Source organism: Peromyscus californicus, unplaced genomic scaffold (genome assembly GCF_007827085.1).
Source record: "Peromyscus californicus insignis strain IS unplaced genomic scaffold, ASM782708v3 Scaffold_18__1_contigs__length_77618521, whole genome shotgun sequence".
In the NCBI taxonomy this organism is placed as follows: domain Eukaryota; kingdom Metazoa; phylum Chordata; class Mammalia; order Rodentia; family Cricetidae; genus Peromyscus; species Peromyscus californicus.
In genome coordinates, this window is record NW_026294480.1 from 12,961,995 (window position 1) to 12,977,656 (window position 15,662).

The window sequence follows — 15,662 nt, forward strand, 5'->3', positions numbered from 1 at the left end:
CCATGCAGAGGGAGAGGCGCAGGGGCGGGGGTGTGGCGGTGGCTGGTAAATTCATTTAAGAAAGAATGTTTTTTGATTAGCCCTTTGGAAGTCTTCATGAAATGAAAATGCAAGACAGTCAGCTGCATGAGGAACCTGTTCTCTTTGCCATGCAGGTATTTCTATATTGCTTTATTTTAGGACAAATTTCCATATTGTTTCATGGTACAAGCGACGCATATGTGATCTCAAATCAGAAGGGAGTCAACAAATGTTTATATATGACTATGTCATTATGGCATGGAACATCCTCATGAGAATTAAATAATAAGCCATTTCAGTTATTTACAATTCCTCTGTTTATCTCATGTTTGTCATCAAATAGATACATGTAGGTATGTATTTTTTTTTTAAGAATGCATGGCTTTTGGGTTGGAATTGAGGCTTCATTCTGGTGAGATTTAATAGTGTTGTGCTCTTTAATATTTTCAGATCTTTTGGTTTAAATACCTTTAGATGTACAGGTTCCTCACTGCATGTAGGAGATGGACAGTATGAGAGAGGGGAGTAGTGGTAGTCCTGTCATTCATAAATAAACATGGGAGGAAGCCTTATACCTTGTTCAGTGACTTGAATGAGAATGACCCCCAGAGAGTAATATAACTGAATACTTGGTCCCCCATTGATGGAATTGTTTGGAAAGGATTAGGAGATGTGGCCTTATTGTCACTGGAGGTGACTTTGAGGTTTCAAGAGACTCAGGCCACTCCCAATATTCCTTCTCTGCCATCTACTTGTGAATCAAGATATGAGCTCTTAGCCATTCCTGCTACCAGACTTTCTCTCTGCCATCATGGATGCTAATTCTCTGAAGCAATAGGCCAAATTAAACACTTCCTTTTGTAAGTTGCCTTGATCATGGTGTTGTGTCACAACAATTGAAAAGTAACTAATATACTTTGTGTTTTCCTTGTAACCACATTTAACTTCAGACTTACTTCGACAGAAAGTGTCTGTTTATGTACAGGATGGACAGTTGACTCCTGGATGGGAATTTGGGTTTACTGCTGCTGGCTCTGTGAATAATTGGCATGCCGGAGGAACACAGGATCCTAGGATCCCACTTTCCTTACATACTATAATTTGCCCAGTAGAATGTGGGTTTGGAATACACTTCATAATTCTTTATCCAGAAAACTAGCATGTCTGAAGGTAAATCATGAACATTGTAAAACACAGCTTCCTCTTTCAGCCAAACAAAATGGCTTTACCAAAGTGCACATAATCGTATTTCACAATAAAGTAGTTCTGCTGCCTTCTTATTGTGTGGCTGTAGTTTCTAGTTACTGTGTCTGCATAAAAAAATGCCTTAAAACTTAGTGCCTTCAGCAATACTTACTGTTTTATAGTCTTCTAGTCATCATGAAGCAGAGCGGTTGAGAAAAACTTAGTGGAGTGCTTCTGGGACTAGTAAGTGTCTGAAATAGAACTATCTGAGACAACAGAGCTGGGCACTGGGACAGGATAAACCAATATTCCCTTCTTCCCTTTCCATGGGGCCATAGGAGCACATGAGATGTGCCTGGTAGAATGTCAGTCTCAGGGCAATCAAATGCCATTCAGCAGGAGAACATCTCAAGAGTGGCCTATCCTATTGACAAAGCAGAAGCCTCACAAGTTTTTATGATGACTGAAGATTCAGTATCTTCTGAATGTTTGGCTGATCAGTGTAGATTGTTTATTCTCCTAATTTCCTCCATTTCACTCATTGAAACCAAACTCATTTGATTTTTACTTTTTAAAATTTGGCATATTCATTTTACATACTGATGTGTTTCACACAACAGTTTCACTCAAGCATATATTGTAACTGGATTCTATTCACCAGCCAAACCCCATATATTTTCCTTTATCTCCCCATGTCACCTTACTACTAGTATCCTTCTTTTCCAGATGGTCTCACTTCTTCTTTCATGCTGTACAAAGCCATGACAGGATGGTATTAGTGGGTAGCATCTTTGGGGGGTTGATTATGGTTGGATGAGTTCATGAAGTAGAGCTGAGAACTAATCCCAATTCCTGGATTAGTGTCCTTTCAAACTGATGAAGAGGATAGAGTTCTACTTTCTCTGCCTTGTGAGGCTAGAGATGGAAGAAAGAATGTAGCCAGTGAGATGGCCCTCACTGGGAACTGTGATTGTGCCTTGATCTCCACCTTCAAACCTCAGAACCATAGGAAATTTGTGCCTGTTTTTGAAAACATCCTGCCTGTGGCATTTTGTTATAGCCAAGGCATAGGTCAAAAGTGAATCACAAGCTTGTGTTAGGGCTAAGGGGAAGAGAATTAGATTCCACTTTGTGTTAAAGTTATGGCCAGGGCTGGATGCTTTGTGGAATAGGGTACAATGTGTAGTCAGTTTTGAAAAATTCAGTGTCTTACAATCACTTGAAAAGTGTTTTTTTTTTTCTTTTGTTTGTTTGTTTGTTTGTTTTCGAGACAGGGTTTCTCTGTGTAGCTTTGCGCCTTTCCTGGAACTCACTTGGTAGTCCAGGCTGGCCTCGAACTCACAGAGATCCGCCTGGCTCTGCCTTCCGAGTGCTGGGATTAAAGGCGTGCGCCACCACCGCCCGGCGACTTGAAAAGTTTTAATCTCAGTTCTTGTATAGACTCACAGAGAAGCTATCTTATGCAAAGTTCAAATAGGTCTTTGCCTATTTCTTTCCTTTCTTTGGTAATTGGTGTGTTCCCATGCAGCACATTCTTAGGGAAAAATAACAAAGGTTATATAGAAATCAGCCTCAAGGTCAGGGAGTGCTGGACTACTCAACAGGAATGGACTATGGTGGTCATGAAGAATCTCACCTCCCTGTGTGAGCTCAGGTTGTAGGGTAGATTATGGAATGTTCAGATGAGCATTCGTTGGTGTAGAGAAAGTCACAGCTATGTTCATGGATGTAGCCCTGTTTTGGGAAAAGAAAAGAGGGCATCAAGGAAGATATGAGGCAGGAGCCCTGCAGCACTCCACTCAGAGTTGGCAAGCTGCTTAACAGAGGCATCACTCAGATCTAGGTTTTCAAGTTAAACTGACCATTAGTCACAAGTGAATAGTTCCAGATCCCAGAGTCAGCAGCTGCCACTGGTTGGTGAGCAGGGCCCACTTGCTCCCTCTCACAGTAAAATCAGAGTTATACCTGAATGGTTATTGTGTTTGCCAGGCCTATAAAAGTAATGTTGGAGGTCTGTTGAGTATATGGATCCATTTTAGCTCAAAGCCTTCATTCCCATCTCTCTTCCCCCTCCCTCACTCCTTGGGATCTTTCTTCTCAACAATACCTCTCCTACTTTTATGTCTTCTTTCTGTGTGTGGCCTACTGAGTTTAATTACTTTCTTGCCAGAGCATTAGCAGGAGGTTACTAGAACAAGGGCAGCAGAACATGATTCCCACCCCCTAACAACCATTAGTTGTCAATAGTCCCTCAGGAAGGAGAGTTGGACCTCATGGGCCCCTTCCCTATCCATGATGAAATCCAGATAGACCTGGTCTTGTGCAGATAACCACAGATACATTGAGTTCATGGATGCAATGGCTATGTCATATCCAGAAGACATCTTTTTGCTACACATCTCTCTGTCTGGTCCTTGAAATTCTCTCTGTTCTCTCTTCTGTGTTGTTCTTTAAGCTTTAGAGGGGGTGACATAGTTGTCCCATTTAGGGCTGAGCATTCTACTATCATGTATTCTCAGCACTTTGACTAGTTATGGGTGTCAGTCTTCCACTACCCACTGTAATAAGAAACTTATTTGATGAAGGCTGGGAGGAGTGTTAATTTATAGGTACAAATAGGAGTGTTTACAAGGCAGTTTGGCAGGATGACAATTTAACAAAGCAGTAGCAATAGGTTCCAACTAGGACATCTGACCTCCCCAGCTGTGGATATTAGCTATTCCTATAATGTTTATTAATTAACTTAATGCTGATCAACCTTTTATTGTCTTTGAAATTTTTAATGTTATTATTTTATGTGTATGGATGTTTGGCCTGCATGAATATCTGCTCCACATGTGTGCCTGGTGCCCATAGAGGCCAGAAGAAGTCAGATTCCCTGGAACTGGAGTTACAGATGCTTGTGAGCCACCATGTAGGTTCTGGGAATTGACCTTTGGTCCTTTGGAAGAGTTCCCAGTGTTCTTAACTGCTAAGCCATCTCTCCAGTGAGCCCCCCTACCACCTTTGCAGATGCCTGAGAGATATAATTCAAACAACTATCAGATAGTCCCACCCATCACCCTCCAATGCTAGCTGCTACTCCAAGTTCTTACCAGGCTAGTTTTGCCCAAAGCTCTATGATGTTAAAGAACAGTGGAGTTAGTATTGTTGTGGTGAGGCCTCTGAGAATCCTCTCTGTTGGATCTAATATGCTTCATTTGGAACAGAAAACAATCACCAGGACTAGCTGGGAACGGGCTTAAAAATGTAGATATTTTGACAGCTTTCAGGGCCCTTCTGTTCTTGTACAAATTTCTTGATGAAACACTTATGGCTATTTACTCAGCAGTTTGTCCTGCTGTGACTTAGACATTCAGATTTAGCTTTGTAAGTTCGAACCTTTGTTGCCTGGGTATCTGCCTGCCTTGCCCCTTCTTTTACTCTTTCTTTGCTTATGTGCTTTGTGAAGTTTGTGAGAATTTCTGAGCTGGGGAGCAGGGGTGATGGCAGGAAAGCCAGCTGCCTCCCTGAGGCCCCATCTCAGAGTCCAGACAGAAGCCAGACTCGCTCTTCCTTCTTATCTTACACTGAAAGGTATTCCAGAGACAAAAGATTAAAACTCACACTCTGAAAATGGCAAGGGTATGAGCAGGACGTTCTATTCTGCATCCTGGAAATCCGTTTAATAGTAATATGATATGTTGAGGTCATACAGGAAACAGTTAATAGATTTGATCTTCTGTGTTCTCATGTGTAGGGAAAGAAGAAAGAGAAGTATTCTCTATTTTTGTACAAAGAGAAAAGTATGTGTATCAGTCTCCACTTGTGACTCTTGTTTCACACGATTCTCTGTAGCCTCATATCATTCAGTCGTGTCATGGAGACACTATACTGTCAACAAATGGACAAAGCGCTCAAGTTTCTATAATGTGTTTTTCCCCTCCAGTCATGACAGTTTATTTAACCAATTCAATATTCTAATTTCTTCATTCATGTCAAGTGGCAGGTAAATGGCTGTGGCTTGATCTTAGAATTCTTGTTGAGTTGAACTTCCGGCTCATTTAAATTGAGTGGATGTTCTCAAATTGTCTTCCTCAACTGTCGGCCAGTTTCTATGCTCTGGATGGTTACAGGTTGCTATTGTCCCTGACTCTGTTAGTAACAGTTGGTTCCTATGAAATTTTTAGGTCTTTTCAGAGTCTCAAGTTTTTATTACCATGGAGCTAGACCATTTTCCCATACTTGTTGGCCATGTTCATGTTTTTTTTTTTCCCCCAAAGTTGCTGTTGTAGTTTTTAAATTTATAAATTGGGATTATTATTCTATAGAATTGAATGGTAACCATTGTTTGCTCATGGGATGTGTTACTAATAATTAATATTTTACTCACATGTATTTAGAGTTCTTTCTTCACGAGGTCATTTTGGCTGATTTTTTTTCTCTGTCCTGTCATCTTTGCTATACAGGAATATGCTTTTTTAGGTCACATTTTTATATCACTTCCTGTATGATTTCAACATTTCCTGATACGACTAAAATATTTCTCTAGTTCATATTATCACACAAGTACTTATAGCTTCTAATACCTTTTCAATATCCAGCTTATACTTTAAATCATTTATTTATCTAATGTATATTTAAGGAAAAGTATAATGTAATGAATTTTTAAATTGTTTACCAGTTGTCTTCAAATACATTTTCTTTTATTGTACAGTTGCATTCTCTCAATAAATTATTAGAGTTTTTCTTTAAATATCTGGGTAATTCTCATTGCTTTAGAACAAAGACCTCTGTTCTCCATGTGCTCTGCTACTCTCATAACTTCCATTTCTGCTCTGTCACTGTCTTCTGTGTCTCAGCTCATGAACCTTCTTCAATATGATGGTGGCTCTAGCTAGGGACTTTTTCATGGACTCTTCCTGCTACCTGTCACTCTTCCCCGAACTCCTTGCCATTCAGCTTACTATTAATCAACACAAGTTACCTTCCCTTATTTCCAATCTATACAATAGTCCCTCCTTCTTTTTCTTCCCCTCCCTCCCTTCCTTCTTTCCTTCCGTCCTTTCTTCCTTATTTCCTTTCGTTCTTCCTTTCTTATTTCCTTCCTTCTTTATTTTTTTCTTCCTTCCTTCCTTTCTTCCTTATTTCCTTCCTTCCTCTCTTGCTTATTTCCTTCCTTTCTTCCTTTTTTATTTCCTTCCTTCCTTCTTTATTTTCCTTCCTTCTTTTCTTCCTTCCTTCTTGTTTGTTTCCTTCTTTCCTTCCCTCTTTTTTTCCTTCTCTCCTTCCTTTACTTGTACTCACAGAAAACTATATGCACATTTTAAAGTCCTTAGTTATATATTATACATTTATTAATGTGATTATTTGTCTAATTTATCCATTCCTCAGCAAACTGGATATTCTACCCTATAATAGATTCTGATTTTGCTTATAGAGCTCTCCCTTTCACTGGCTATGTGGCTGAAATTTAATGGATATTTTTAAATGTCTACTGACTAAATGAGTGGATGAACAGTATTTCCACTGCACTTGTTTGAGTATTAGATACTGTTGTCACATTGACATGAACTGCTCTGAAATACCTATGAGGAGTCTGTGAAGAAGAAATCAGAGATGGATATTCCTTGAGTGTTGAAGTTTTTTCAGTTTTGGGTCAAGTTCAGATTGTTCTGTGTGTAGGAACAGCGATCACTATGAAGTACCAGTGATCCATATGACTGGGGTTAGTCAATGGTGGAATATGAGGACCATCAGTGATGGCTTAGGTTAGCTAATCTTCCTTGACACACTCATTTCTCAAGGCCTCTATTATGGCTAGTGCCATGTTTGTTGGCATTACCAGTTGCTGAACTGCTGTGGGATGGTCTGTATGTCAAATGTGTTGCTGATTGGTCAATAAATAAATCACTGATTGGCCCGTGGCCAGGCAGGAAGTGTAGGCGGGACAAGGAGGAAAAAAAACTGGGAAGTAAAAGGCTGAGTGGGGGAGACACTGCCAGCCGCCATCAGGACAAGGAAGATGTAAAGTAAGCCACAAGCCACGTGACAAGGTATAGATTAATAAAAATGGATTAATTTAAACTGTAAGAACAGTTAACAAAAAGCCTGCCACGGCCATACAGTTTAAAACCAATATAAGTCTCTGTGTTTATTTGGTTGAGTCTGAATGGCTGTGGGACTGGTGGGTGTCAAAGATTTGTCCTGACAGTGGGCCAGGCAAAAAAACTCTAGCTACACTGAACTAGACTTTTTACCTGATGTAGTAAACTTCCCAGTCCTTTGGTTTTCTTGGGAAATCATAGAAAGAGTGAACATTAGAGGATCCTGTTCTTATCTGGTCATGAAGCTTCAATGGACTGGAACCCTCTGACTATAGCATAGAGGATGAAAATCATGCTCCTGGGAGTATTATTTAATGCCCTTGCGAAGAATACTTCTTTTGAAAGATGCAAAATTTCTCAGATACTTAGATAAGTCCTTTTTGTGGTATCTCTAAGAGGGGTGCAGCAAAGCTTCCTTTGGAATCACTCCTATTCAGCAATTCTGTGGTAGAGTTCTGAAGATAATCAAATACGTTTCCTAAAGTATTCCATGACTTTCAATTAGCTAGTTTTGTAATTATTGCAAGGTTTGTGTTTAGCAGTAAGTATAGAGAGATGGGCTGCCATGTATGATGTTTGAGAACTTCTAGCACATTCTGTAAGTAAGGACATATTTGTGTATGCATATGATAAAAAGAAATATGGAAAAGTCTGCAGAAAGCAAGCTGCTGACTAATGCATTGTCCATACTTACAGAGAGGCATGGGACTACTTAGGTGAGTCATAGCAAGGCAAGTCATAAAAATGATGAAAACATGGACAGTTTGACCTTTGAAAAATAAGTATGGAGATATATTTCAAAGAGAAAAAAACAATAAAATGATCAACATTAAAAATTGTTAAAAATATTAGTTGCTATTGTTAGCTAATTTACCATACTGTAAATGTAATCTACAGACTAGACTTGCAATCCTGTTTTTCTTTGGAATTTTATTAGTGGGGAAGAATGTGATTGCATGCTTTAGATTTGTCTATAGGAAGAGGAAAATTTATAATCATTTTCTCCCATCAAAGGCTCAGATATCATTAAGTATAACTCCATCAAGTTGCTAGGCTCTGGTTAATATATCCTGATGAGTAGTTAGAACTGATTTAGTTTTATGTTAGGGTTGTAGCATATTAAATATTTCTTTTCAGCCTCATTGCTATGCATCACACATGAGCATATATCATATTAAACCTTAATCAAAATTCTTATTCAGTGCTCATCCCCAAAAAAATGTGATCTAGTTTTTAATCGTGAGGTGCCAATGAGTGGTTGTTTCTGGAGGAAGCTTCCCTTTGACTTATTTTAAAGCAGATGATTTAAAAATGATTAATTTAGGAATCAAGAAAATATGTGAAACTATAAGGCTTGGAGCCAGTCTCCTTAGTTAGATCCCAATAAGCCCTTAAAATATGTGCTGTCATTGCAAAGCTCCTTTTTCCAAGCTGAGCTCCAATATTTGGCTAAGAACTTTCTTTTCTTTCTGTGGTTGCTCTCCACAGAATCTGGGGGGTATTAAGATTGATGAGGGAGTCTGAGTTTGAGGTTTTGGAGCCAGCATTAGCACTTCTGGGTGATGACAAATTGCACCCCCTCCCCTCCCCCTCCTTTGCTCTCTCTTTCTCTGTCATTACTTTCTGGTATCTCTCTTCTTCCTTTAAAGTATTTTTTTTTTAAATTAGTTCTTTCACAGTTTCATGCATATTATTCCCATTACCCCTCTTTCTTTCTCCCATTCCTGCCAGCCACCTTCTTCCCTACAAATCTCTTTCCCACATGCCTCTATTTCTGCTTTGTTTTTGTGGCCCACAGTGCTGGATGAGGTTATGTCAACTCTACACACAAGTTCAAAGCCACAGTGGGGAGGGGCATTGGTTGAGAAAAAGCCTCCCTAAGACTGGGCTGCAGGTAAAACTGTTGGGCATTTCTTAATTAGTGATTGATGTGGGAGGGCCCAGCCCATTGTAGGTGGGGCCACCTCCCTCTCAGCTGGTGGTCCTGGATTCTCTAAGAAAGCAAGCTGAGCAATTCAGGAGAAAGCCAGTAAGCAGCACTCCTCCATGGCCTCTGTATCAGCTCCTGCCTGCTTGAGCTCATGTCCTGACATCCTTCGATGATAAACAGTGAAGTGGCCACATAAGCCAAATAAACCCTTTTCTCCCTGAGTTTATTTGGCTGGGGTGTTTTATCGCAGCAATAATAGCCTCAACCAGGACACCCACTGAGTTTAACCAGGGCCATTTGTGTGACCATAGGTTTGGATAAATTTGTTAGTCTGGTGAGCTCACCTTGTGGCTACACAACTGAAGATAATGACTCCCTCTGTGCCAGAATCTATCAGTAACCATTAATTCAGCTGGAAGGAATGGGACGCCATGAGCCCTCCCAGACTCATCTGTCATTGTTGACAGTGCTAGTTACTGTAGCTGTTGATTTCATGCTTACAATGGATGTGTCCTGCCTAGATGGTGGCATGTAACAGCGCTTATCCCCATGTTGCCTTTATGTTCTTCTTACCCTAACTTATTTTCTTACTTCACTCCTTCAATCCTTATCTATTCCTGGGATCTTTGGGTAGCCATGATTCATTGCCATTTGCTGCAAAGAGAAGCTTCTATGTTTAAGGGTGAGAGTAGCCTTTGTCTGTGGGTGTAAACAGATTTTTATTATAAATAAAATAAATTTAGAAGCCATTGATGCTGTGTCAGTTTAGTTAAGCAAAAATAATAAATTCCCTTCTTAGGCTTATGACACCCCCTACCCCAAGCATGGTTGGTGACTGAATTTACAATATCAGACGTGGATTTCCTCCTATGGAAAGAGACTCTAATTCAATTAGAGAGCCTTTGACTATTCCCATATCATCTATGCCACTAATCCAGGTAGACACTTCTTACCCAGCAGGTTGATATACTTCATAAGGTTCATAGCTGGGTAAGACCATGGGTGGTTTTTCTCTATCAGCAGCCATAGCACCTTCTGGCTCTTTGGAAGCTAGCCAGCATGGATGAAGCTCCCAGCTCAGATCCAGCTTGATTTCTTTATATCTTTCAACCAAGGTAGAAACAAGTGACACATCCAAATGGAAGCAAATGAAAGTTCCCCCTTTTTTTTAAGTTTAATTTTATGTGGGTGATCTTGCAAGACTGTATGTGAACCACATGCTTTCTTGACAGGCCAGAAGAGAGCATCAGATCCTCTAGAACTGTAGTAATAGACAGTGGTACACTGCCATATGGTTGCTGGGGACCAATCCCAGGTCCTCTGCAAGAGCGGCAAGTGCTCTTAACTGTAGACCCATGTTTCTAGCCCCTAGCATGGCCTATTTTAACATCTGTGTGTAAAGTTGAAAATGGGATTACTCCTGATGGATACTTTAGCGGGGATTTGTGGTTGAGAAACATCTCACTAGTCCCACTCAGTGCCGAGTTTATATTCCAAAAACCCATTCTTTCTGTATGGCTTATTTCACTTTAAAGACTTGAGCTCAGTGGTCTCCAGCTCCACATAGCCTTCCCTGAAACCTTCCTCTCGGGAGCTCTGCTTTTATTGAGTAGGACCCTGTACTTCTCTAACCCCTCTGCAGATGATGAAGTGTATTTTCATTTTCTAGGTGTGTCGGGATGAAGGCAGGATCTCATTTGCTTTGTTCTCCATATCTTCAGCATCAGCATGTTGTATGGTGTTGAGTATGAATGGCTATGGTTAAAGTATCCTATGGGTGATGTGCGAAGGTCATTTCAATTCCTATGATTCAAAAATGGAGCTACATCAAAGTTAACAATTTTCAGGGTTCCAGCGATAGTTATAGATGAGGCATTCATTGAATTTTAATTGGATGGATGAAAGGGTAAATGTATCATCATTCACCCAATGCATATATGCCTCGGTGATAAGAAATTGATAAAAACCAACTTTGTGGGATGAGTCAAGTCAAGAGTCACCAAAGTGTTCTCCCAACAGAGGCGAAAACTCTTCCCTTTGATTTCTCCATCTCCCGCTGTGTTGCAGATGTTTTTGTTTCCAGCCTTCTTTTTTTGTTGTTGTTCTCAAAGATTCTAAATTCTGGGATCCTTGACAAAGCCTGAGTGTCATGCCAGGTTGAAACTCAGCCACCCATATTTGCTCATTTTGCATCAGATTTACTGTCCAGCAGAGGCAAGACTGAGGTCACAGAGTTAAAACTAGTCTTTCATTTTATAGCATTGTGCCTGGTGTAGGGCTGAATTCAAAGATTTATTGCTCAGTGTTGGTAGTTTGTGCAGAAACTGTTGTGTGATTTATTTGCTGCCAGAAATGAATGGCTACATTTTAAAAGTGAATGCTGTTATTCTCCAAATAAGTCATCACTTTAAAAACTACTTGAGGCTGATATTACTACACATTTAAAGTATTGATGTGTACATCAGTGACGACTGGTCATTGCCCAAAAGACCTCTGGCAAGAGGCAGAAGTCATGCTATCTATCCTCTTTTCTTAACAGGCTGCTTGCACCTGGGATATATCTATTTACTCTTCCTATTTGTGATGATACCTCTTTCCTCTGTCCACACCAAGCTTTAATCCTAGTGATGGGATGATTACTAAGATATGAAAACTTGAAAAATAACACCTTTAGAACTTTGCCTTGCATGGTGGTTTGAGTAAGAATGACTCCCATAGGCTTATATACTTATATGCTTAGTCACCAGGGAATGGATCTCTTTGATAGGACTAGAAGGATTAGGAGGTGTGGCGTTGTTGGAGAAAGTATGTCACTGAGGATGGGCTTTGGGGCTTCAAAAGCCCATGCCAGGCCAAGTCAGTCTCAGTATCTCTGTCTGTCTGTCTGTCTGTCTCTCTCTCTCTTTCTCTCTCTGCCTGTGGATTATGGTGTGGTACTCTCAGCTACTCGGGCAATTCCTGCTTGTGTGCCACCATACTTCTTGTTGTGATGAGAATGGACTAAACCTTTAAAACTGTAAGCAAGCCCCAATGAAATGTTTTCTTTTATGAGTTGCTTTGGTCATAGTGTTTCTTCAGAGCAATAGAACAGTGACTAAGACACTTTGTTTGAGTTTAAAGATTTTAGTTCATTCTCTTAGAAAAAGAAAAACAAAAGTTATATGTACTGCTTTATCTATCTACTACTAATCAACTTTCTTTGTTTCCTTGTTTTATGAATAATACTTATTTGTTTGTTTGTCTGTTATGAAGTGGAAGTCAGATTTTATTTTTTTTAAGTATGTTTTATTTTAAGTAGAGTTATATCACTTTTCCTCTCTTCTCTTTCCACCAGCCCTTCCCAGGTACTCTCTCTCCAGCTTCCCATGCCTCCCACTCTCAAGTTGATAGCCTGCTTTTCTTTGATTAGTATTGCTGTTTATGGTTATGCACCAATATATAAAAACAACCCATTGAATCCATTTTATTGTTTGTGTGTATGTAATTTCAGAGCTGACCACTCTCCAGTGGACAACCATTATGGGAGTGCATCCCTGGGAGAGGCTAATTCTCCTTCTCCCAGCAGTCATTAGTTGTCTTTATCTAGGCAAGAGCCCCCATGAAATCTCCCCCTTTCTGTGCTGATGTATCAATTGCTATTGCCATTGTTCTGGTCTTGTTGTTTCAACAATTTTTAGTAGGGACTGTTTCACTGGTCACTTCCTGGTAGTATGGTTCTTACAATCTTTCTGTCTTTTCTTTCTCAATATTTCTGAGCCCTAGATGCATGAGACATGGTATAGACACATCTGTTGGGGCTAGGATCTAGAGAGATCTGCATTTTGTCCAGTTATGGTTTCCTGTGATGGTCTCCAAAAAGAGGCTTATTTGATGAGCAGTGGTAGCCACACTTGTCTGTGAATATCAGGATCAAATTTGGAATATACTAAGGAATCATACATGTCCAGCAAACTGGCAGCAGTTGATTCTTTTCTAATGTCCATGGCATCACTAGCCCAAAGAAACTGTCTACATTTTCACTACCAGGCATGATTTCCCTCCTGTTAAGTGGGCCTTAAGCCAAATTAGACAGCTGTTGGTTACCGCCGCCATGTGCCACTTATTGAACTTTTTTGGATATCTTAAAATGCTGGTCATTGTCCTGGTTAAGCTGGACAGAGCCTTTTATTGCCCCCACCACCACCCTTGGCAGCTGGCAAAGTATTTTCTGGAACTATGGTAGCTAGACTCTAGGAAAGAGGTTTTCAGATCAGTTCCATCTTGAATCCTGTGTTCCAAGCATGTGGTGTCTTTAGCAATAGGGACCTTTGACCACTGAGAGAGAACCCAAGACCTCATAAATAACCTACATTGTTTAGGGGATTCATTTGGACTATCACAACCAACCATTAGAAAGGTGGTTTCTCATGCCTGGCACTAGGGTTTTGTTAGTTAGTCTATGGTTCTTGTGGGGCATATTGTTAGTGTGTGGTTCTTGTGGAGCACATTGTCAGCCTGTGTGGCTTAATTTCTTTTAAGATATTTATATATTATCTACATCATCCCCTTTCCTTAGCTTCTCTCATCCATGAATTAGTGTGAATCAAAACAGTCCTTTTCTAAGAAAATTTAAGGGGCATTTTTGTTATAATAATTAATAGAATTACTTATACAATATATTCAATAAAAATACATGGAATAAAGTGATTCCACAATTCTGACCAGGGCATACTTGGACACTAGTAGGCATCTATAGAGACATTAATGTGCACAGTGAGATATACACCATGTTTTATATTTAGAATTGATGGTCTGCTTAATGTACATGAGCCCCCATATTGCAACAAACAAACAAACAAGTGAAGTAAATAGTCTGGATAAATTGTATTATTTATTTTCCAGTCCTTTAAATAGGAAACTATCATTGATGAAACAGAAATAGATGATGCTTAGTGAGTACAGTCGGTCAACATGTAGCCTAAGAGGCTGCCTTCGTGCTCTGCTGAGATTTCAGCCCAGCTCTGGGCTCAGCTAGTCTGCAGTGTGATAATTTGCAAATGAGAGTCAAACAGCAATGGACACTGTGGATGCACATGTTTCAGTGGCCTCTCCATCTTCTCCATAGCTAAGGAGCTTTGCTGTGAATTCTTGACTTAAATGTGATCCTTGATGATTTAGAATATATTTGAGATTTTCACTTTACTCCTATCCCTTACTTATATTGTGTGTTTTCTTAGAAGAGTGAACTTTTTAAATTTTTTTAGCCATCATTGACCTTAAAAGTCAACTGAAATATAAAGGTAGGTGTTAAAGAGGGGACAATCATGGGAAGAGAGCTACTGAGTCATAGGGTGGTTTGAACTTTTTTTTTACATAGTCTTACTGCTTCCAGTTTAACCCCCTCCACCCTCTAATCTCAGAATTCTCCAATCTGACATGAAAGCCCTTCAAATTTTCTGTGGCTATAGCCCAAGAGGTCCTTGTTACCATTTGTAAGGCCTGAAGTTCCATGAGCCTCTCCTATGCCCTTCCCTTCCTTCATCTGCTCTCTCTAGGTAGTACTCAGTGTTCCCTACAACCTGTTGAGCTGTGCACTGAGCATTGTCTCATTTCCAGAACACCTTACTGCTGCCTGCCACATCTGAGCTAGCTAGACCTGCAGGGAGGGAGCACCTCACCTTTATCCATAGGACTTACAGAGGTGATTGCCATTTCCAGATTAGTCCCATCCTAACTTCATATGCCTTTTGGAAAGAAGTGATACTTCTGTTAGATTTCTAGCTCTTCATACCCGATCATGTTATCAGGAAGCATGTCCATACTCAAGGATTAAATTAGAGACATATTGCTGTGCTTGGGGAAATACTTCTAGTGAGTTCACTTTGTGTTATTTTATTATCTCTTTTCATTTCTAATGTAGAAATAAGGATTCTATTAGGAAGGTTGATTTTTTTTTTTGTTCTGTACATAACATGTCTTAGAGTTTCTCTTATTCTCTTAGGACTCAAATATGCTTTCCTTGGAGCATAGGATTTCCCTGGGCCTAATAATTGCGGGGTCACTTTTACCTGTGGGTAATGACATGTTGTGGCAGCTCCCCATGAAGACAGGGACATTTACAGGGGACAGGGCTGAGAGTGCCAATTTAGAAATTTCACCTGGTAAGATGAAAGTGATTTTCTTATTATAGGGTAGGTCAATGAAGAAGGGGATGATTGAAGGGCTCAGGGGTAGACATGTGCTTGATTCCACAGGTACTAGCTAGTATTTCCTCTTTCAGTTCTTAGGGATATGAGTTCAGTGACATCAGCCCCAGATCTTATGCTGTGAGTCTGTTTTGACTCTTGTGAGGGATCAGGTTGGTTCTGTATTTATTTAGTGTGTTAGCTGTGCCACTCTGGAGACTGCTATATTGAGGACATATTATAGATACATGGAATCTTCGGTCTTCATAAATGTTT

The 15,662-nt window shown here is 40.0% G+C and overlaps 1 protein-coding gene across 1 annotated transcript in view; it reads left to right on the forward strand.

The window, feature by feature from the left end:
• Window positions 1–15,662, forward strand: part of Fbxl7 (F-box and leucine rich repeat protein 7) — a 377,007-nt gene that overhangs the window by 77,603 nt on the left and 283,742 nt on the right. The window lies entirely within an intron of this gene.